This window comes from Medicago sativa, chromosome 8, assembly GCF_051527215.1.
Source record: "Medicago sativa cultivar Bolivia chromosome 8, Bolivia_mono, whole genome shotgun sequence".
Taxonomy (NCBI): Eukaryota; Viridiplantae; Streptophyta; class Magnoliopsida; order Fabales; family Fabaceae; genus Medicago; species Medicago sativa.
In genome coordinates, this window is record NC_140756.1 from 81,835,651 (window position 1) to 81,859,819 (window position 24,169).

The following is a 24,169-nucleotide window of genomic DNA, read 5'->3' on the forward strand; positions in this document are numbered from 1 at the left end:
GTTTCTAGAAATTTAAATGAGCTAGCTCATAGGCTTGTTGGCTATGCTATGCAAAATGGTGGTAATTCCTGGAATGGATATGCCTTCCTTACTACTGTATCCAGCACTGTTTGTATCTCTTCTTTTATCTAATGAAGATGTTTGAAATTAAAAAAAAAATAAAAAATAAAAAAGTGATTCAATAAAAATGTAATGAGTTTTTCACAAAAAAATTGTAATGTGAGTTGACTGATTTAAATCAATAATCGAGATCAATTAGTGCGTTTAAACGTGATTTTTCAAATGCACTAAATATATATCTCTGTCAACTGTGAAGTGTCAAGTGCTACGTATACAAGTTTTTGGACGAGCAGCATTTTAACACTACAATTAAAATGCATTATACATACAAAACATGCATTCATTTATATAAATTTATATTTCAGAAAATTATTCGTACATTTGGAAATGCTGTGAAGAATTTTTAACTGTTGAGGTTTAGAGGATTCATGTTTGCATAACAATATAATTAATTTTTTGTCAAATAATAGTGACGATAATCTTATAGTTAATGTGGAGAAGTTAAATTACGGATTTGAATATGCGCTTCAACACATCAAATGTTCTTACATCTATCATTTAATTTAAGATATACTCACAAGGCTTATAGCAATATCATTATTCCAGATGAAAACAAATAAAAGGCATATATTTTTAATAGAATCGAAACTTAGAGCATCCATAATGGTAGTTCCCTAACAAGGACTCCTTAAATAGACCCCACGTGACACATCACTTATTTATAATTTTTTAATAAAAGTACCTATTAAGGACTCAATGACTCCAATGACAATACACTAATAAGGACTCCAATGAAAAATACTTAAATATGTCCCACAATCTTAGTTTGATTTGAGAAGAATATTTTCTCTTTGATTGATATATTTTTCATTGAACATGTACAAGGATTATATAGCCTATAATTACATAGAGATACAGCTGTGATCGTCTTGTTACTCCTAACAAATAGGAATAGGAAATCTCATATTTACACCTTTCCTATTTTACATGAATTAAATCCCTTAGATTATGCAGCAAGAATAAAACAATATCTCAACAGTCCCCCTCAAGTTGGTGCATAGATATCCCACATGCCCAACTTGCTCACAACCTTTGAGAACACTTGACTTGAAAGCTGCTTTAGTTAGAATATCGGCCAATTGATCCTCCGAACGAATCATAGGTAACTCCAATATCTTTTCATCCAATTTCTCCTTGATGAAAAATCTGTCTACTTCCACATGCTTAGTGCGATCATGTTGAACCGGATTATGAGCTATGTCACATGCGGCTTTATTGTCACAATATAGCGAAATTGGTAGTTTCGGTGGATATCCCAAATACGAAAGTAGTAATTTTAACCATAATGCTTCACATAACCCGAGTGCCATTCCTCTAAATTCGGCCTCGCACTTGAGCGTGCAACGACATTCTGTTTCTTGCTTCTCCATGTAACAAGGTTACCTCCTACAAAGGTGAAGTAACCCGAAGTAGATCTTCTATCATCTATAGATCCGGCCAATCGGCATCCGTATATACTCTCACATTTTGCCGATTTTCATTTTTTGCAAACAAAATTCCCTTTCTGGAGCTGATTTCAAATATCTTAGAATACGCATGACCGCACTCATGTGTTGCTCTCCCGGATTATGCATAAATTGACTTATGACACTCAATGCATAAGCAAGGTCCGGTCTTGTATGTGCTAGATACATTAACCTTCCTACAAGTCTACGATATCTCTGTTTATCAACCGGAACTTGATTAGGTTCAAAGAACAATTTCGGTCCTCCGTCAAGAGGTGTATCAATTGGTTGACAAGCCGACATACCGGTTTCCTCCAACAAATCTAAAGTATATTTTCTCGTGACAAAAAAATTCCCTTAGTTGATCTAGATACTTCAATACCAAGGAAATATTTTAAGGGGCCAAGATCTTTCATTTCAAATTCCTTAGATAAGTAGCTTTGAAGAGCTTTTCTTTCTTCATCATCATTCCCGGTAACTACCATGTCATCAACATAAACAATAAGTGCGGTGATTTTACCTTGGTGTTTCTTTATGAATAAAGTGTGGTCTCGTTACTTTGACTATAGCCAAACTCTTTCATAGATTTTGTGAACCTTCCAAACCATGCTCTTGGAGATTGTTTTAGCCCATATAGCGCCTTCTTTAACTTACACACACTTTTATCATATGCTTCGGTGTTTTGCACCCGGAGGAAGTTCCATGTAGACTTGTTCGGTCAATTCTCCATGAAGAAATGCATTCTTCACATCGAATTGTTGTAATGGCCAATCCATGTTTGCTGCTAGAGATAACAAAACTCGAATTGTATTTACTTTAGCTACGGGTGCAAATGTGTACGTATAGTCAACTCCGTACGTTTGGGTATATCCCTTAGCCACCAACCTTGCTTTGAAGCGCTCTATCGTACCATCGGCATTGTATTTAACCGTATAAACCCATTGACATCCAACTATTTTCTTTCCCGGTGGACCGTCAACGAGTTCCCAAGTATTATTCTTAATTAAGGACTTCATCTCCTCATTCATAGCCGCTGTCCACCTTGGATCTAATAAGGCTTCCCGCACATTGTTAGGAATAGATACGGCGGATAATTGATTTGCAAATGACTGGTTTGATTCGACAAACGATGGTTAGAAACATAATGGTTCAATGGATATCTAGCTTTACTAGAAATTTCGGGTTCATAACTAGATTTAGGGATACCTCTATTTTGTCGTGGTGGAAGTTGCTTTACGGATGGTTCGGACACTAAATCAAGGGCATCCTCGGCTAACGATTGGTTTGGTACGACAATTTCTTGGGGTGGTTCTTCTTCATTACCTATTACTTCATTACCCATTTCTTCATGAAGATCTTGTGATGTTGTTGATATCTCGAGAGAGTCTTGGAACCTCTATTTCCTTTTCTTGATTATCATCACTAATACTACCTACCACTTCTAGTGGTGTTAGTTCTATTTCCTCATGTACGTGAGTATCATGATCTAGAGTTAGAACTTCCTTTTGTTTTTCCCCCGAAGGTCGACTCGTAGGCAAAAAAAATAGAGTTTTCATGGAAAACAACATCTAATGTAATAAACATTCTCTTAGTTGGAGGATGATAGCATCGGTATCCTTTTTTATGGGCAGCATATCCTAGAAAGACACATCTCAATGCGCGAGGGGTTAGTTTGCTTCGTTGATGCTTATGAAGGTGAACATATGCTACACAACCAAATACATGAGGAGTCAAGTTTGGGACAGCCGGTGCAATAAGCTTCAGCAAGAGCCTGTAATGGTGTTTGAAAAGCAATAGTGCTAGAAGGAACCCTATTAATCAAATATCTTTGAGGTAAGAGCTTCACCCCAATATGACGGCGGCATATGAGATTCGATCAATAAAGCACGGACAACTTCCAACAAATGACGGTTTTTCTTTCGGCTACTCCATTTTGTTGGGGTGTGTCGGGACAAGTAGTTTGGTGAACAATTCCTTGTGCTTCTAAGTACGCCTAAATTCGTAACTTAAATATTCCCCCCATTGTCCTTTGCGTAGAACTCGCACCTTGACATTATATTGTGTACATATCATTTTATGAAATTTTTGAAACAACAAATTAACCTCACTTTTGGATTTCATTAAACATACCCAAGTCATTCTAGTACAATCGTCAATAAAAGTAACAAACCAACGGGATCCACCTAAGGTAGCCACCTTTGATGGACCCCAAACATCGAGTGTAAAACCATAAAAGGAATTGAACTTTTATTCATGCTTAATGGAAATGAAACACGGTGACTCTTTGCAAGTTCACAAACATCACACTTGAAACTTGAAACATCAAAATTTTTAAATAATTTTCTAAGGTATCCAAAGGAAGCATGCCCCAAACGTCGATGCCATAGCCAAATCTACGATTTTCTCCCTTTTCCTTCAATACCGTCTGCTGTCAAGGCTCATTGTAATTGAGTTGAGCTATGTGGCTCCAAGTTCGTGTAATACGGATTCCCTTGTCTAGTACCATAACCAATCGTACGCTTCGTTTGGATGTCCTTAAAAACACAATATTCGGGCCAAAAAATCACAACACAAGATAAAGCGGTAGTAATTTTAGAAGCTGACAAAAGGTTGTATGCTAAAGACGGGACAACTAAAACGAAATTTAAGTTCAAAGTATCGATCGAGAGATACATCCCCTTCACCAATAACAAAGTGCCGAGGAACCATTAGCGGTGGAAATAAATTTTTGCGAGGAAGATGTTAGATGTGAGATTTGTCTAGAATCAAAAGTCATATGATCGGTGGCTCCGGAATCAATTATCCATGTACTATTAGAAACAAAGGCAACTGAATTTAAAACCTTACCACCATTACCTCCTGTTGTTATCAAAGCCGAGCTTTTTCGGCCGCATCTTCCATATCGGTCTTTGTTTCTACAACTGGCAACGAGAATTTTTGTATGAATGCTTCTTTCGGTCACGGTTATGATCCCACCATTACGGATACCCTACAATCTCAAAACAACGATCTTTAATATGACCAAATTGGCCACAATGACTACACTTAAGGTTGGACTTGTTGCTCCTTGTCCGATCTTGTTTTTGAGGAAAAACATTTTGATTCGTTTTGTTCCTGCTCACCATGGCTGAAGCCTCGGGCTATTCAAATTCTCCACTCATTGTTGTTTGTCGAACAAACTCGCGGCGGACCATTGAGTAGCATTCTTCTAACTCGGGAACCGGATCTTTGCGCAAGATTTCACCACGGATCTGTTCGAATTCACCATCCAAACCGGTAAGGAATATGTGCACTCGTTGTCGCCGAACCGACTTGTGATAAGCCGCAACATCTTTTTCACATTCCATAATCACCTTGTCTCGATGATCCGGTTCTGCGAAAATTTCAACCAATTCTCCATAATAAACGAAGCGATTTTCCGTTCGTTTGGAAGAGAAAGCCCTTTGATTCAATGTGAAAACTTGCAATTCATCTGCTCCATCATAAAAGGCCTTTGATAAAGCTTTCCAAATATCTCGGGCGGTTTTAGGCGAATATACCGCTTCATAATATCCGGAGACATAGACATCGGCGGCCACCGTTTAACTTTCGATTGTCGGTGTACCACTTCTCGTATCCATCATCTTTCTCTGTGGGTGGTTGAGTGTTACCACGAACAAACGATAGCTTCTCCTTTTCGGCAAGATGCATCTCCATGATCCGAGACCACATGTCGTAATTCGTTTCATTGAGTATAATCCCCGCATTGAAGGATGAACTTTACGGCGGAATAATAATTGGAGCAGAGCGAGACTTAGTGGTAGAGATTTCATGATTCCTTTTTGATGTTTCAACATCTTCGAATACTGATTTGCTCATGGCACTAGGTTTAGACCTAGCTACGGTACCAAGTTTGATTTGAGAAGAATATTTTCTCTTTGATTGATATATTTTTCATTGAACATGTACAAGGATTATATAGCCTATAATTACATAGAGATACGAGTTTGTGATCGTCTTGTTACTCCTAACAAATAGGAATAGGAAATCTCATATTTACACCTTTCCTATTTTACATGAATTAAATCCCTTAGATTATGCAGCAAGAATAAAACAATATCTCAACAATCTTTACATATTAAACAAAAATAATTTATCTATTACTCATTTTTACAAGTGGGACCAAGTAGTACACATTTTATTACTTCTTTATGCAAGTGGGACCAAGTAGTACACATTTTATTAATTCTTTATGCAAGTGGGACCAAGTAGTACACATTTTATTACTTTTTAAACGTGGGACCCGTTAGTTACCTAGGAGAGAGAGGTCCTTATATAGTTGTCCGTTCCTTAACGGGGACTCAATTTTTCTTCCTCCAATGGAGGGTCTTTAACGGGGAGTGGTCCTTGTTAAGTAAGGACCCCCCATTGGAGATGCTCTTATGGTTATTAGCGAGTCGAATAGCAACAAAAGGAATATATTAATTCGAAGTGAAATGTCACATCGTGGACGTGCCGGAGTGGTTATCGGGCATGACTAGAAATCATGTGGGCTTTGCCCGCGCAGTGTTCGAATCCTGCCGTCCACGTTTTTTCTACACCTTTTGTTTTTGTTCTTTTTATGATATATGATATACTATTATATTTGGATATACTATTATATTTGGATTTGATGAATACTGTGAAGCCCGGATACGAGATACGATACGGATACGATACCGCACCGATACGCCGATACGGAAAAATTTCAAAAATCAAGATACGATACGGGTGAGATACGTTAATAAAAAAAATTATATAATTAAATGTACAATATAATTATAACCATTTTTTTAATATGCAAATATATTAACAAACACAAGAAACCAGTACTCGTAGCACATTAACATAAATATAAATAATATTGACGATTAAGAGAGTGGTCATCGATCAATTACATACGCAATATATACCAAAAAGAGCACCATCGGTGCTATACATCAATGTTACACTATATCCAAAAGGAACATTTTTAGTGCTATACTATATCGATCCAAAAAAGCACTATATCCAAAAAAGAACACATCGGTGCCAAGAGTTAACACTAACATGTAACTAACTTTTACATCTCCTCTCCTTCATTCCCATCATCAAGATACAAATCGGCTTCCAAATCCGGTTCATCCAAAGACAACTCTGCTAACTTAATTCCAACATCATCAAGCGGTTCATGCGCATCTCTACTAATGTCCCACATTCTTGATTGTCCTTCCTTATATCCATCTTCTTTCCTTGACAAGAAAATGGCCGAGCGATTCGACGGTGGCCAAAGTGGACGACGACCACTTTGGAAGAAAAAGTTGAAACCCTACTTTTTTAGAAAGGGAAAGATGCAATTGTTTGTGTGGTGTGGTGTGGGTCGTACTTGGCACCAAAGAAAGATAAATGAAATGTATATATATTATAGTACCATAATGTTTTTATTCTTATTTTTAAAAAAAAAAACGAAATCAAAATAATATAAAAAACACAAGTATCCGTGTGTATCGGGAAGTATCGGATAATTATTTTTAAAAAAAATAAAATTTAATATTTAGATACTCTCCGGATACGTATCGAAGTATCGGGCGAGGTATCGGTGCGGGATACGCGGGAGATACGATACATCATCTATTTTGAAGTATCGGGCTTCACATGTGAATACAAACAATTCAAATTTAACTTTTTTTCTGTGGTGAACATTAAATGTCTTATCAGCCTACCAAATAACAAACGTGTTTTTTCTACACCTTTTGTTTTTGTTCTTTTTATGATATATGATATACTATTATATTTGGATTTGATGAATACAAACAATTCAAATTTAACTTTTTTTCTGTGGTGAACATTAAATGTCTTATCAGCCTACCAAATAACAAACGTGTTATTGTTCTCTGGATTTCATCTCCTATTGTTGTGCACTAAAAATTCAAGATATCATTCTTTATTATGTACACAAGGTTACAAGCTATTTTGGTGCTTTGGAGATCAATGATTGCATCAAATCTTTATGTTTATCCATAAAAACTAGCAATGTGTGATTTGATTTGGGCAACAAAATACATGCTAAAAACTAAAATTTAGATTAAAAAAGTCGACATAAAGGGGATTGGATTTCCTTTTGCCACAAATTATATGTATCCAACATTTCGATTCACACCTCACACCTGTATGAGATGAACGGACCAGGATTCCATGACTTTTGGGCGGGAAAAGTCATGTGACTTTCAACAAATCTTGTCCGTTGAAGATTTTTTAACGTACTAGATTGTGTCATATAGCACTTAACCTTTTAAATCGGTTATTTAAAAAAGTGATTTTAAAAAGTTTTTGTCTTTTTGAAAATAAGATATTTTTACTTTTATCTTTATTTTCATTTTTACCCCTTAGGATTGTATTACGGCTCGATACCGGGTTGCGCGCGAGTCGCCGGCGGAATTTTCTCGAACTTGATTTAACATTTGTTCGATTTTAATTAACCCTTGAAATGGTTTTAAGTGTTTTAGCTCTTTCTCTTTGTGTATTAGTAAGATTTTCTAAATCTTCTATTTCCCTTAGGAAATCTTCAATATATTCTATATGGTATTGTATGAATTCTTTAGAATGAAAAAGAATTTGTCTTAATACAATTCTTCTATGATAAAATTCTATATCGGAGATTATATTCTCTAATCTTTCTTTAAAAAGCTTTAATTACGTTATTAAACCTAAACCAGGCATTATAGAATTTTTTCTAATGATTGTTCAAATTCAATTAGTTTTTGAGATGGCCATAACGGGGTTGTGGCTCTTTCTTTGTATAGCGAAATATTTTCTGTTTCTTCTAATTCTTCTATCATTTCATCTATATATGAGATTTGTAAAATCATTAAGTCATGAATTCCCCAAATTGTGTTCTTCATTTCTATTCTTAAGAAATTTTCTTCTATTTTATTAACTAGGTTATCTAGTTTTGTTACGAATAATCTTAGTTCATTTTTTATTGTTATTCCCGGCATTATAATTTTCTATTAATACTGAAAGTTCGGTTTTATTTCGATAAAGCTTTATTAAGCTTTCTTTTTTCATAACTATCTAATGAAGTTCTTGCTGGTAGAAACTTTGGTTCACTAGTACTTTCTTCTTGTTTTAGAAGAGGTGTTCTTTCTATAGTCATAATTGATTTTGACCTTTTTAGTGGTTTTAGAATTGGTGATTCTAAATTTACTAGTGGTGCAAATAGTTCATCTATTTGTATTTTTTCTCTTCCACTAAATTCTATACTATAATGAGAGTTACTTAGTGCATAATTCATTTTGTAACTTATACTAAAAGGATGGTTTCCTGGTCTCATAAGTTCTTGATCTTTAAGTTTATAATGAATTACTAAAGACACTGCCTAGATCTATATCGTTTAGACTTAAACCTATTTGTAAATTTATATCAAATTTTATTTTTCCACCTATTAAATTTCCTTTACCTTCAGCTATTAATGAATGTTTTTTATTCATTCTACCATCTTCTATGAGAAGTTCTAGTTACGAATCTACTCCTTTCATAAAAGTACTTTTTATGATTATCTGGATAGTTGATATATGAATATATCATATCTTGTCTTTTTTCTAACGATAGATGTTTTAATCTATTGTTAATTTGTTCTTCGTCTATTATGGATATTACAACGGATCCATCTGTTGATTCCATTGGTACCGGAACTTCTCCTACCATCAATCCATATTTTAGAATATTTTCTCTAGATAATTTTTCTTTTATTAAAGAAAAAATACTTTTATGTTTGAAGTTTTCTTGGTTTTAAGGTAAAATCTACCTTTTCTATATGATCTATTAATACATCTGCCATAAAACCGGATGAATTTTCTTTTTTCATACTATATTCCATTATGAAAATGTAAAAATTATAAAATATTTAAAATCATACACGACTTTGTCTTGGATTTTTGATGATTACGATCTTTCCGATCCTTTGGATTGAAATAATCTTTCGATTATTGATATTTGAGAATTAAAATCTCTTGATTTGTTTTTGACAACCTCAAATCTGCGAAGTCCTTTCCCACAACGTTTTTCACAAACTAAGGTACTTACTTCATTGATTCAAGTTGTAATTTACAAGTGAGCATCGAGGCTCTTATTTATAGGCGAGATGAGACTCACAAGTTGGTCACATGTCTCTGTCTTGCCGGCTAAAAGGAAAAACAAACAAAACACGCAAAGGAAAAAGTAGAAGCATTATCACATAAGGTGATAAGATTTTCAACTAAATGGACCCCATCCGACTCGGATGATAAGGTTCCATTATTACAACTTTATTCCCACGGCCACCTACATGACGCGTGTTTAGGCTTTTTCTTTTGCCTTGCCCGTGATTGTCGGTATTTTGTCTTCTTCTCGCCGACACTTTCTTTTGCACACCATTTACGGATATGCCCTTTGTATTTTGAGAAGTGTTGACGGCACTCTGTTGGACTTCATTTGGGACTTTGTCAAGAGCATTCTCAAACTTTGAGAATAGTTCTTCATAATGAAGTGTTTGCTTGAGATGTTCTTCGAAACCTTCTTCTTGGAATCACGAGACCATAAGACAGTTTCGTAGTATAAAGGACCTTATAATTAATAATGGTAGAACCATATCTAATAAGGTTATCATAAAAACGTTTCATTTGATAAATAAACGAATCTACCGTCCATCCAATGCTTTCTAAATTTGGAGGTAGATAAGTTTTATTTGAAATTCCTATTTTGATATTTGTTCTTGGTTTTACGGCCATAAAATTATTTTCTTCAAAAAACCATGGATAGGTTTGTTCGAACCGGAGATAAATTTCTCTTCCTTTAGCAAGGAAATCATTAAATCTCTTTCTTGTATCACCAATCTCTTTTGGAAGATCGGCGAGTTCTTGGAATCTTCGACCTTCTCCTTCTTCAAGATACACGGTCTTAAGCATTCCATAGTCATAAAATTCTTTGATCAATTCCTTGGATATTCCTGGAACCGTATTAGCTTTTACCCCATGTGTAGTATTAATTTGGATAAAAACATTCAAGTGCTAACTCTTCTTTGAAGTTGGCTAGCCATCTCCACTTTCCCATGAAATCATCAAGGGTTTTTAGCTTATTTTTTTCTTTTTGGAGATTTATTATGGATCCCACTGAGATCTTTTCTTTGACTCCATTTTTGATGGTTGGCCAATTTCTTTAGCAATGGTCATTTCTTTATAGGAGGCTTTGTAAGCTTCTTTTGCTTTCTCCATTGTTGGATAAGCTTTGTGTCGACATTTTTTCCATTAATATGAAGGCTTGCAATTGCCCGGTTGTTGTAGATGCCTTTCATTGGACCATCAAAGATGACATACACATTCTTTTCGGTTGTAGATCGACGGCATCGCTTGGTTGGTCTGAACCATTTTTTGACTCTTCATCTTCTTGTTCAACTTTGTCGGCCCATGACTTTTTTGTATTTTCCTCTCGGCATAGAACTTCTTGAAGATGTTGATGAAAAACTTTGTTGTTCATTCAAAGTTTTTGTTGGTTCTTCTGTTGTTGTTGGAGTTTCAACATTTATGATCTTGGTTAGGCTTTCGATCATTTTAATCATCTCCCCCTCTCGAAGAGAGTTGTTTTAGCTTTTGGCTATGAATTTCAATCTGTTCATCTTTTTGCTTCAAGCTATTGCGAGAGAACTTTTAGAGCTTGCTCCATTCTCTTGTCAAAGTATCTCGCAAAACAATTGTTTTACGATTTTATTAGTTGAATATAAGGATAGAATTGTTGGATGCGCATTTGCCATCTAACAAGTCTTCCTTGTTTATGATCAACTTTTAAATTGTAGCGCCAAAATCCGCTAGCATAAGTTGAATCGATTCGTAATAAAAATCTTGATGGAATTAAATCCATTCTCCATTTTTCTAAAACATTTAAACAAGAAAGAGTTTCTTTCTCATTGATATGATATCTTGTTTCGGCATCTTTAAAAGAACCTGAAACATACTTGCATAAAACAAGATTTTTATCCTTAATTCGGATGTTATTACTTGAATAATCAAGTTTTGTATCGGTTGAAGGCGATATTTTATACGATCGCCCATTAGGGATATCGATTTTAAGCGTGGGGTTGCGCCCACAATGGTATAGGATTGTTGTGGGGTTTCATCCTCAACATATCCACCGAGATTTAATCCGGTTTTTTGTTTACCATTAGGTAGTGCTCTCATAACACCAGCCCAAGTAAGGCGATTTGCATCAACATTTACAACCAAAAAATCATTTTCTCGTTGGGATGTATAGTTGTGGTAAAACTTTTAATTTTTCTTTTAAAGATTTTACGGCCTCGATATCTTTTTGTGTCCATGACCATGACACTTTTTCGGATATCTTCTTCGTAAAATTTTTCTATCATTTGCTAAATCTTGAAGAAATCCTTCATTAGCAATATAATTTAAACATCCCAAAAATCTTTGGATCTGTTTTCTATCCGCTAATTGATCGGGGAAAAAGTAAATTTTTTTCTTGAACATGCGGTGACAAATCGAGTTTTCCTCCTTCTCTTATGATAAGACCAAGGAATTCGATTTCTTGTTTCAAAAGTATTGACTTTTTTCTAGATAGAACAATTCCTCTATCCTTTATTCGTTTAAAACAGTCATAACATCTTTAACATGTTGTTCTTTACTACCTTTGGTAAAAATTAATATGTCATTGATATATACAAAACAAATATGATCAAGACCTTTAAGAGTATTGTCCATAAATCTTTGGTATATTGATGGTGCTTGTTTTAAACCAAATGGTAAAACATTCCATTCAAAATGTCCTTGGACAACCGAAAGCCGTTAAAGGTTTAGTTTCTTCGATAACCTTAGCTTGCCGGTATCCGGATTTTGCATCTAGAGATGAAAACCAATTACATCCTCTTATTTTTTCAAAAATGTAATCTTTTCTTGGTAACTTATATGAGTCACTTATAGTTGCCTCATTAAGTTTTTTATAATTGATTACCATTCGAGCTTTTCCTCTTTTTATCTCATTGTGTTTCACGACATAAAAAGCCGGCGCTGAATGTGGACTAATAGAAGGACTTATTAATCCTTTCTCTAATAGTTCTCGCTATTTCTTTTTTAAATTCTTCCTTATCTTCTCTGAATAAGGGATTTTGTATAGGACCTTGACTTCCTTTTTAGGATCTTTAAGTTTTACAATAATTAAATCTTGTATTTTATTTATTATAGTATCTAATGGATTTTCGTAACAAACTTGATCTAGATGATATCCTAGATTTTGTTCGGTTGTTAAATAAAACTTTCTCTTATCCCACATACATCTAAGTATATTAAGATTTTCTGAAATTGCTTTTAAAATTTCATTTTTTGTTATAATGTTTGTTGTAACAAATTCATTTTCTTACGGGTTATTGACATCAAACCAATTTAATGTTATGGTGTCAGTTTTTGAATAAAAGGATTATATAACTTTAAAAAGTTATTTCCTATTATCGCATCTATTCCGAGTCATGTTCATAGATTGATTTTACATAGAAATATCTATGTTCAATTTTTATAAAAACATGTTTTAAAACAAACCAGATTTGGTGTTTTTTCTTATCAGCAAAGATAATTTCTTTTGGTTTTTGTAGTCTAATCCATCCTTCCTTAATTATGGATCTTCTACCAAAACATAAAGTAGCACTCGTATCAATGTAACCCATAATTTTCTTTTTATTCGGTGTTACCTGGATAAATGTTGCATTAGGATTTCCATTTTTTAAAATTTTCCTACTCATTCTTCAATTTCTTCTTCGGTAGTATATTCAAAAATACTACTTTCGTCGGAATCTATATACGATTCTATTGGTTCAAAACCTACTTCCCAAATTAATTTCAAGGTTTCTTTTTGGAATCTTTCTTTTTAGGACATTCATTTGCATAATGTCCTTCTTCATTACACAACCAACATGTGCATGTTTTCTTTCCTTTAGGACATGAATTCTTTTTAGGATATTTTTTATTTCTCCTAAAGTATTTTTGTTTATTGAATTTTTTAGGAAATTTCTTTTTTCTTTTATATTCGTAACGATCTATTTTCCTAAAAACTTTTTTCTTTTTCTTTCTTCTAGGTTTACTACAACCGTAGTTTCCTACTTTGTCTCGAATTCTATCACGGCAAACATTTATTTTTGCTTCTCTTTTAGCAGTCTTTTCCATGCATTTTTCGGATATCCATCTCCTTAATGCGGTTATTCTTGTTCCTAGAGTATCTTCTAATCCTACGATTCTTTCTAGATGTTCTTGGATTACTTTTTCCATTATTGTTCCTACGGATGATGGAAGTTTATTGTAGAATAATCCTAAAAGATTATATTGTAATCTTTCTTGTGGAGATATTGCATAGTAATATTTGCTAAACTCGCATATGAATGGTTCAACATAACACATATCACGGATTCTTAAATTAAGGATTCTATGAATGTTTGTATATTTTAGGTCCGATTAAGCTTCGGTGCATCAAAACCTAAAAATTCTTTTTTAAAATTGAATAGACATGATTTATCACATCTTCGGTTGTTGATGGAAGCTCGAATACGATTGTTCGGACATAAAACTCCAAGCATTTCCTATGGTTTTAGTTTTTAAGTAGTTAAAAATACTCTTTGGACTTAGTTTCCCAAGTGTAGGGTCTAATTGGATTGTTACCATGTGATCATGATACCAACTTCTTAACTCTCTTTTAACATCCTCACTACGGTCAATGTTTAAAACATCATCTTCTTTGTGGCGATTTATTGTCGGTACATATTTAGGTGGTATTTGTTTAAATTTTCTTTCATCCATTTTATTTTGAATGATTTGTTGATCAATAAATTTTTCACTATCCTCTTGACGTCCTCTTTTACGTCCTTGTTCGATGATTCCGGTTGCTCATTAGTTTTTACAAGTCCTACTTGTGGTTCTTCTTCCATACCGAAAGAACTTTACGAATCAAAGTCGTAAACAAACTTGTTTTCATCATCGATTCTTCGGTTATTTGATTTTTCCTATTAATGTCTAGAGGAGCCATTAATGTTTGTAATTCATTTAGCCGGTTTGCTATTTCTTCTTCGTTTCGTCCATATTAGGGTAATGGCGCGAAAAAGTTAATTTCTTTTTACGGTTTTTCAATATTTTCTGAAATTTCTATCATGTCTCCCCTCTCTTTTTTGACAAAAGTTTGTAATTGTTCTAGGGTTAGACATTTATCTCTTGTCGGTAAGAGTTTTAATAGATCAATTAAATCATCTATTTTTATACAAAGTTTTTCGTCTAGTAATCTTTGGTTCTCCTCTAGACTAGATAATTTTTCATTGAGTTTATCTTCAAACTCTTTTTCTAGTAGAACCTCTACTATTTTATCTAACTGTTTCGAAGTGCTATTAGATTCTCAAAAATATCTTGTATTTTTTCACTTACACCCTTATTAGCCATGTATAAACTTTTGTATTTTAAGGCTTAAAAGATTTGCAAAGTTTTCATATTCCCAATATGTGGAATAATCATTTTCAATTATTAGAAACCAATATGTTGTTTCTCTTAACCAATTAATTTGGTTTTTCATTCTAATTATATTATTGTAATTAGGTTCTAATATAAATGGTTGTGGTATTATTTTTCCAAATGGATTTATAAGACCATCCATGATTTATCTAGCTAATCTTTTGAGTTCTATTCTTAGCGCCTCAGTCATTTCTATGAAGTATTTGAAAAGAAAATAATCAAAATCTTCTTTTAAATAATATTTTGCCGTATCTTCACACCATCTAATTTGTGCTTTTATTATTGTAATATCTTGGTAATTTGGGACTAAATACCAAGGTTGAATAACAACTCTTCCTTTTGGATTCTGAATATACCAATGTTTTTGCATTTATTTTATTTTAGACTTTTTAAGTCAGTTTTTGCTAGGACTGGTTTTAGAAGTTTTTGACATGTGTCAAATTTTTGTTTGTCAAAGTCACAAAGGTACTGAGTGCCAAAGGCACTGAATCCGCTTCCGAGATAACATCATTCCATTACTGCAGCAATAACGGATTCAATTAAATATTCACGAAAAAAATATTGCATGCACTTTCATAAACTTTTTGAAGTTAAAATTTTGAAGATGACTTTTAAAAGTGACTTTTCTCATCAAGATAACTTATGAATAGAGACACCTTGCTCCAATCTCAACTAATTGATAAGCTTATGCACTATTATATCTTTATATAACACGTCTAATTTCTACTTACGAAACCGGAATCAAGATTCTCTAATATTAATATCATATTATGGTTATATATTGTGTTTAACTCATTCTTCTAAAACCAACTTGTAAAGTGAGATGTTTCATTTATTAGAGATGTAAAAGTTAGTTACAGATTAATTAGATTAGTTAGGAGTTAGTTGGTCTAACTGACTATATAATCATTAACGTGTTATTATTTTTTGGTTGCAATGCTAAAGAACAAAACAAAAGACAAACAATAGAGAAAAAAGAAACTAAAGCATAAAACTACTCTTTTGGGAAGAAAGTTCCAACCGCATCATTCTTAAGAAGATCAAAGACATCCTTCGAAGAAGAAGCATGAAATAAGTAGATATGTATCGGCGAAAGCTTCCATATTACCCATGAAATCTGCTCGGTTGTTTATTTCATGAATAGTGTGACAAATTGAAATATTATTATTAGGAAACAAATTCTTAAGGTCTGTTTGAAACACTTTTTATTTTTAGTTTTCGAAATATGTTTCAAAAATTAAAAACCAAAACACAATTTACTGTTTCGGTTTTTAGTCCCGAAAACTTAAAAATCCAAAACTCTTTTCAAAATTTATATTTTAAAAATGAGAAATTCTTGTGTAGGAACGAACCTAACATATTATTCTTACAAACAACAAATTAAAACACGACACATCATTGTTTTATTTTAAAATAATTTGGAAATAATTTAAGTAAATGAAAAATAACTGCTCCTCCTCTCTCTCAACCATTATTTGCGGTTAGTATTCACCACCACCAATCATGGTTAAAAGAAATAAAAATAACGTGTCATGTTTTAATTTGTTGTTTGTAAGAATGATAGTTAGGTTCGTTCCTACACAAGAATTTCTCTTTAAAAATAGTTTATCAAACAAATTTTTAATTTTAAAGTTTTTAAAAACTAGAAAAGAGTTTTTGAGAAGTATTTCAAAGAGGCCCTATATCTTATTGTATCAAAAATATGCGCAACACTATATTTCAAATTGATAATGCAATACAAATACCAAGAGAGGGACAAATATGTTAGCATTTTGTAATTTCATAAATCACTTTGTATTATTATTAATAAAGAGATTAGGTTGATACAACATTACAATTTTAGAGATCAAATTTGACATTTTTATATTTAATACACACTCCTTTGCGGTGGCAATAAAATAATGTTATGCATATGATAAACCTCGAGAGTGCATTCTTCACTAATTCAACTTTTTATGATAGTCATGACCTGCGACAAAACCAAGTCATAATCATCAACTTAATCAAAGAAATCAATCTTATCTTTTATAATTGCAATTTTTGTTAGAGTAATGATATTTTGACATCCATTTGATGACAACATTGTTGACAACCTTGTTTTTCTCACTTCTTATTGGTCAAAAACAATGTAGAGAGAAAAAGGAAGAGAGAGGATAACAACATCATGTGAGTATGAGAGAGAAAGTTGTCCAAAAATTGTCGAAAAGTGGTTGTCAAAATATCATTTCTTTTTGTTATACCATCCCCATTTGTTCATATTCTGCATGATCGATACTCAACACGGGGAATCTTATCACATTAAAAGATATTTGCATGACACTAATGAGAAGAAGTATGTAAATCAACACAGCTAAATGAATTTATAATATTGTTTATGGTAACCACTTTCCGCGTGTATATATAAATAGGGTCTTTTTTTTTTTTTTACAACATAAATAGGGTCTTGTTATCTTGTTCCTTTAGGGTACAAGTTGAATAAAGTTGAATGCACAACTTTTAAGACAATTATTTCTATTTTAAATTCCTTAGCATATGCCCTTGGGGCACATTTTAACATTTGCCATATAAATATAGCAAATAGATATTTTATTTTTTAAACTTGATATCGGTATAAGGATCGACTAATTAAAAATATTTAATTTTACTGTCCACTTGTAGGGCACCATTTAAAGGAAGATGAAAATCCTATATAGAATTAGCCCACTGACATTGCAATTGGTACAAGGAAAAATCAAATTTGAAAACTTGAGAAAAACAAACTCTAATGTGTCAAGGCAATACACCTACCTAAATGGGTTAAAGAGAACTCCTTTAATCGAGTGATTTTTTATTTTTTATTTTATTTTGTGAAGCCTTTTATCTAGTGTAGGTTTAGATTAGTTTGTAAAAAATATCATTTTGCAAAAATTATACTTTGAAACTTTAATAAAATCAAGATATCATCGTGATTTTGCTTAACTCACCGTAATTATAAATTAATATACACAAATACTTGTAAATAACGAGGCACCCAATATCGAATGTTCTCTAAGCTTGTTAGCGTGTGTTAATATCGACAACATTATGGAGCTATATAGTCGTAGAAGCCGTAAAATCGATGATGATGAATTAAATGGATTTTGATCATAATATGCATTAAAATAATCTATTTTCAATCTACTGTTTTTCTTTTTTAAAAATCAAATCAAGTCCCATTAAACATAAAAAGCATCAAATCTAGCAATTATCATATTTTTTTCTGAGCAACTTATTATATTTTTTAAGTGGATGAATATCCATCTCATTCATAAAATCATACTAAAAATATAACTTATTATTTTCAAAAATACTTTTGTTTATTTTATTTTCAAAATATCTGTTTTTAAATTATGTATTGATTAATAATTTGAATAAATGATTACGGAAGTGGAGGTGGCCGAGGGTGCCGATGGAGTCCGGCGGCATCAAATGGTAGTGAACTACTGTGGTGGCAGGTTAACAAGTCATTTTGATTTGATATGCGAGGAAACATAAATCCAAACTAATTATAAAAGTTAATCGGATTGATTTTGTTCAATATTTACAATCTTTAGTCACAAAACCGAACCAAAACAAATTGCTAATAAACGAGTTGGTTTGGTTCGATTTTGATATTTTAAATTTTTTTTAAAATTTATTTAAAAAATCTTAAAAAAGTAACTTTTATTTTAACACTATATACTTTTAATACAATCAAAATGAGTACATAATTTATAATGAAAAAAAGATTTAATTATTAAATATAAAATTACAATATCTTTAAAGATAAAGTTACTAATATAATGGGAAATAATAAACATAATAAGAAAATTTAATGGTTTGGTTGGGTCTCGGATGATCGATTATGAATGACACAAAAGCGATACTTAAACTAATAGAGGTTAAGTTTGATTGAATTGGTTTACATACGAACAAGAAAAAACCTAAGCGATTCAATTCATTTGATTTAAATCTACTAGTTCATCGGATCATTGATTCGATTTCCATGCCCCCGTATATCGATGGTCAACGGTAGTAGTGGTCACATGGGGTCTGGTTATGGTGCATAAGGATTTTCCTTATGCCGCATAAGGATTGCTAATATGGCCCATTAATATGTAGCCCAACAAATTTGCTTCCTACACCCCCCAAAACCGAAAACAAAGAAAATTGGCACCATTCACATACTTGTAGATTGGAGCAGAGTGGCACCATTCACATCAACCTAATTAAAAACCAAATAAACATCATCCGAGTATGCGTTTATAACATTACGGCAAAAAACATACGAGAGGAAAGTGGAATATTGTTCTAGCCGGACCGTGTTCAAAACCACGCCATTTGAGTTTAATCTTATTTGTATAGGATTTGAGGGAAGCCGGTGACAATAAAATACTTCAATATGACCTAACATATAACCGAAAAATTCGTAGTTTAGATGATTTTCAACCTTCCACTCTTTAGCACCCTGTCCCCTCTTCCATTACAGTTCATTCATCATCATATTACCGAAATTAGTTTCATGCAATAAGGGTAAGGCTTGACTACAAAGGCTTGAAATCGGTTTATTCTTTTCGCATAGTTTGTGGTTCATACAAGGTCCGAAAGCGATATAATGCAGAATCTATTAAGCTAACGGCGGCGTAGCGAGAATTTCGTTTATGCTTATAACATTGGTTTTCAAGCATTACACGACGGGGTGAACATGTGGAAAATCATGGAACAAATCACCTGTTCTATATCTAATATCTACATAAATTTCAAGCATTACACAACCGGGGTGAACATGTGGAAAATCATGAAACAAATCACCTATTTTATATCTAATATCCACATAAATTTGAATGCGGTAATAATTCGGAATATGTATAAGGGAACCTAAGCGAAGATTTAGAGTTAACATAAAACACATGTGCCTCAAAAACATGATTTGTGTTTGAGCTACACCCAAAAAGTAGGTATTGAATGGGCCAATGCCATGATCGAGCATTTGTTCTAGCGGCATGGAAATTAATGATTATACATAGAATAAAACCATGAGCGAAGTTTACCTTGTCAAAAACGGGAAACTCGGCCTTGAAGCGAGTACACACAAAGTTTTGTATCTCTTCAACAGATACATTTCTTTGTGTAAAAATCATATAGAAAACCATTTAACTGCGAAAACCAATATCTTGTGTAAATGGCTTTAGCAAGTTTTACTACGAAACCATTTCTTTGTGGAAATGGTTTCGGAGCGTTGATTTGCTTTGGAACTGTTTTTAATAATTTCTTTGTTTGGTTTAGAATCTAAGACTTGATATGAATCGGTTTAATTGCGAAACCAAACTAATTGTCTAATGGTTTTAGTTATCACCAATGGCTCGATTCTAGGAAATCATAAGTATGATTTAATGGTTTTGATAGTCATGTATGTGAAACCAAAATAATTGTGTAATGGTTTTTAATGAAATTATTATTGTTAGATGGTTTTGAATAATGATTAAGATGTTATACACTTGAAATTATTACCGAAACCATAATTATGGTTTAATGGTTTTGATAGTCTTCTATGAGAAACCAAAATAATTGTCTAATGGTTTTGCTATGAGTATGGTTTACGTGAGTTGTACTCCAAAACCATTTCTTTGTGGAAATAATTTACGCGAGTTGTACTCCAAAACCATTAGATGTACTTAATGGTTTTGAATTTTCTTTTTCATCAATTCACAACAATTGAATAATTCAAGAAATGAATTGATGTTAAATTTGAAGCTTTTTATTTTAAAATTGATTTTTATACAAAATTTTATAATTCATATGAATACATACATTTAAAGACAAATTATTTTATCTTCAATCCATTTTTAATCATAATCAAATGAATCAAAACCAATTAAAACAAACATACACTTGATACGATACCAAAGTCATGTCAAGTATTAAGCATTAACCATAAAGTACTCGGCCATTTACAAGGTTCCAACACTTCAAAAATGAAAAATCAAACGTTCCTTTGCACTAATTTGTCCGACGTGGCGTAATCCGAAAATGCAAAGCTCACTGAGCTTTAATGAAACGCTTATCTCTTCACTTGTTTACGTCAAGTTCCTCAAACCTGCAAACCGCAACCAAACGACGCCGTTGCACTTAACGGAACTTCCGATGGCTCCGTCAAACGGATTCGAGATTGGTGGTGGTTTCGCGCCGGAGGCTCACGTTTCCTATTTGGATGGTGATACTGTCAAACGGACGTGACCGAAGAATGGCCAAGAGGTCGGTGTTGGAATCGGAGAGGACGTCGCGGCAGAGAGAACGAAGCGTGGAAACATGGGAGAGAACGAAGCATGTCGTTGTCGCGGAATTGTTCGAAACAGATTGGTACGCTCATCGTCGACATCGCCGGAGGGTCGGTTGAGAGAGGAAGAGCCGAAGCCGCGATCCGATTGTGATGCAAAACAAAGGCAAAGAGCTTAAGCACAAGATTATAACACGTGTCCACGATCGACGGTTGTGATATGTTTATGCATGGTGCATAAGGAAAGGACTTATGCACCATAACTTTTGCCGGTCACATGTGGTTTTCAATTTAATAAAAATAATTAATTTTAAAAAATCTTAATAACTAGTTTTTGTCTTTATATAAAAGTGATTAATTTCTTTAAAATAAATAAAATAATCCATTGAATTTAATCACAAAAAAATCATTGGATTTAAAAAAAAAAGGATGAAAGTAACCGTCGTTATTATTTTTGTCAAAAAAACATCGTTACTGTTAAATAGATGAATTAGATAGAACCCATTAAAAAATATATAATAATGTGGATGAATTAGATAAAAAAAATTAGGAAACAAACTCAATTCATTTCATCGGCGATCAAAGTATATATACATGATGGTACACTGGTTCCTTAAAAAAAATGATGGTACATTGGTTAACAAGTGAGAGTTAACATAAGATAGGGCTATATTCGCTAATGTGTGATCGATCTCATTAGTTTATCTTTAGCTAAACTCAACACGAGAGTTTTGAAAAGAAATTTGGAACAATTGTTTACAGACATGCATTGTACAACCAAATTCTGTTATATACATGTCTGAAAATACTCAACGATCTTCCTAGAATCCAAAATAAAGTCTACACTATCAAATTGAAAATCCGCCACTCACTCTAAGGTGGCGTGCAAACCAATGGTTTCTCCCACTTTAACAACACAAAACAGCAGTACAAATTGTGCTTCATTATCTCTTGTGAAAATACCGAGTTCAACCTTCTTAAATGAGGTTGAGAATGAACCATCAATGTTACACTTATAACGGCCTTGTGATGGTTTCGACCACCTGTGGATGGTTTCAGTATTAGTTTCTGGTTAATCAGAATTACGAGTACTCCTATTGCCTGCGTGAATTACTTGTGTTCTTCCAATCTTCCAATAAAGTAGTTATGGATGAATAGATGAATGGTGGATAATTAAATATAATATTCAGCCACCATAGATATAAATGAATGCACGCTAAAGAAAGAAATAGACGTAGAAGGATTGTCTTTTGTTTTTTTTTGTTTTTTTTTATCTTGATGCGTGATGTATGTATGGAGTTTTTACCGTCATTTACATTTGAACAAATCTTTTTTTTGAGGGAATTTGAACCAATCTTTTATTGAAAAATTTGGAATGGTACTTATTTTAATAATGATATTTGTACGATCATCTTGTGATAAATTTTGCGACAACATTATTGTTCTTTATTTTTATTGATAAAAAACAATAAAAAGAAAGAACACAATGAAAGTATGAAAGAGGAAGTCATCCCAAAATAGTTATACAAATGTCATTTTTGTCATTTTTTGACAAATTCTTATATACTTTAGAGTTTAGTTGAGTATCGGTATTTTATAGCCAAAATTCATTTATCGTTTTGATTTGTTTTAAAATAAGTTCAAATAAAAATGTGACATGATATTGAATGATTGGATAAAGTATACTTACCATATATTTTTTTAATAAAAAATGATATAGTTGTTTATTTTACGGACAACTCTTAGGACAACTCTTTCATTTTTATCCCCAAAAAAATTGTCCAAAAGTTTAAAAAAAAATAGTTATACAAATATTATTTCTCCTTTTTTTTATTAAGAGATTTGGAAGGATATACTCTTGTAAATGCGAAATAGAAATAGAAATATCTAACACATTGTCTCCAACTGTGATTAGGCATATCGTGTATATATAATTTAGAAAAGAAAAAAAAATATCGTGTATATATAGTTGTTTATTTTACGGAATTAAAGAAGAATATTCAGACAACTATACCAAGTAGGTATGTTTGTTATTCGAGTGGCAACATGTTGGATTTTATTTCAGTAAGATACTGGATTTTAATTTTTAGCCATGTTGTGATAATTTATCCTCCAGCAAAAACAAAAATGGCTTCCATAATAGCAGAGGGGCCGGTCTGGCGAAAAGGTAATAAAAAGAAATGCAACTGATTTTTGGATGTTTAAGTGGATCTAGAGTAATTATAATTGAATTCTTCATTTTTGGATATTTAAGTAGATCTCACATATTCTGTCAAAAAAAAAGTACTCCCTCCGTTTCAAAATGAGTGTCGTTTTAGCCAATTGCACACAGATTAAGGAATGGAATAAAGTAGTCAAATGTCATAGCAATTTTACCAAATTATCCTAATTAACTATTGATTTGTTTTTCATAAAAGAAAAAATAATACTTTGGAAGTAGTGTAACATAGTATTAATTGAAGGGTACAATTGAAAAGAAAAAGTTATTATTGCATTGAAAACCGAAAGTGACATTTATTTTGAAACAATTTTTTTTGCTAAAACGACACTCATTTTGAAACGGAGGGAGTAGATCTCACATATACATATTTTTCATTTATAGTTTTTAATAATTTTAATAAATATCTAATCACTTCAATCATGTACATGTAAAAACGATTAAGTGGATTCCACAAACCACTCTATCTTATCACATTTTAACATTGAATGCTTATTTTAATATTTAAAACATGTGAGGTAACATGTCTACTTCATAAGCACCATTTGTTTTTCTTTTCTTTGAGATATCTTTTAAGTGTCAACGAGTACAT

General features: G+C 32.6%; 1 non-coding gene and 1 pseudogene across 1 annotated transcript; one reads left to right on the top strand and one right to left on the bottom strand.

Moving 5' to 3' along the window:
• Nucleotides 1-4,480: 4,480 nt before the first annotated feature.
• LOC146902224 (uncharacterized) lies at nt 4,481-6,780 on the bottom strand (annotated as a pseudogene).
• TRNAS-AGA (transfer RNA serine (anticodon AGA)) lies at nt 6,051-6,133 on the top strand. The gene has a single exon. It is a non-coding gene; the product is annotated as a tRNA-Ser (tRNA).
• Nucleotides 6,781-24,169: the final 17,389 nt, after the last annotated feature.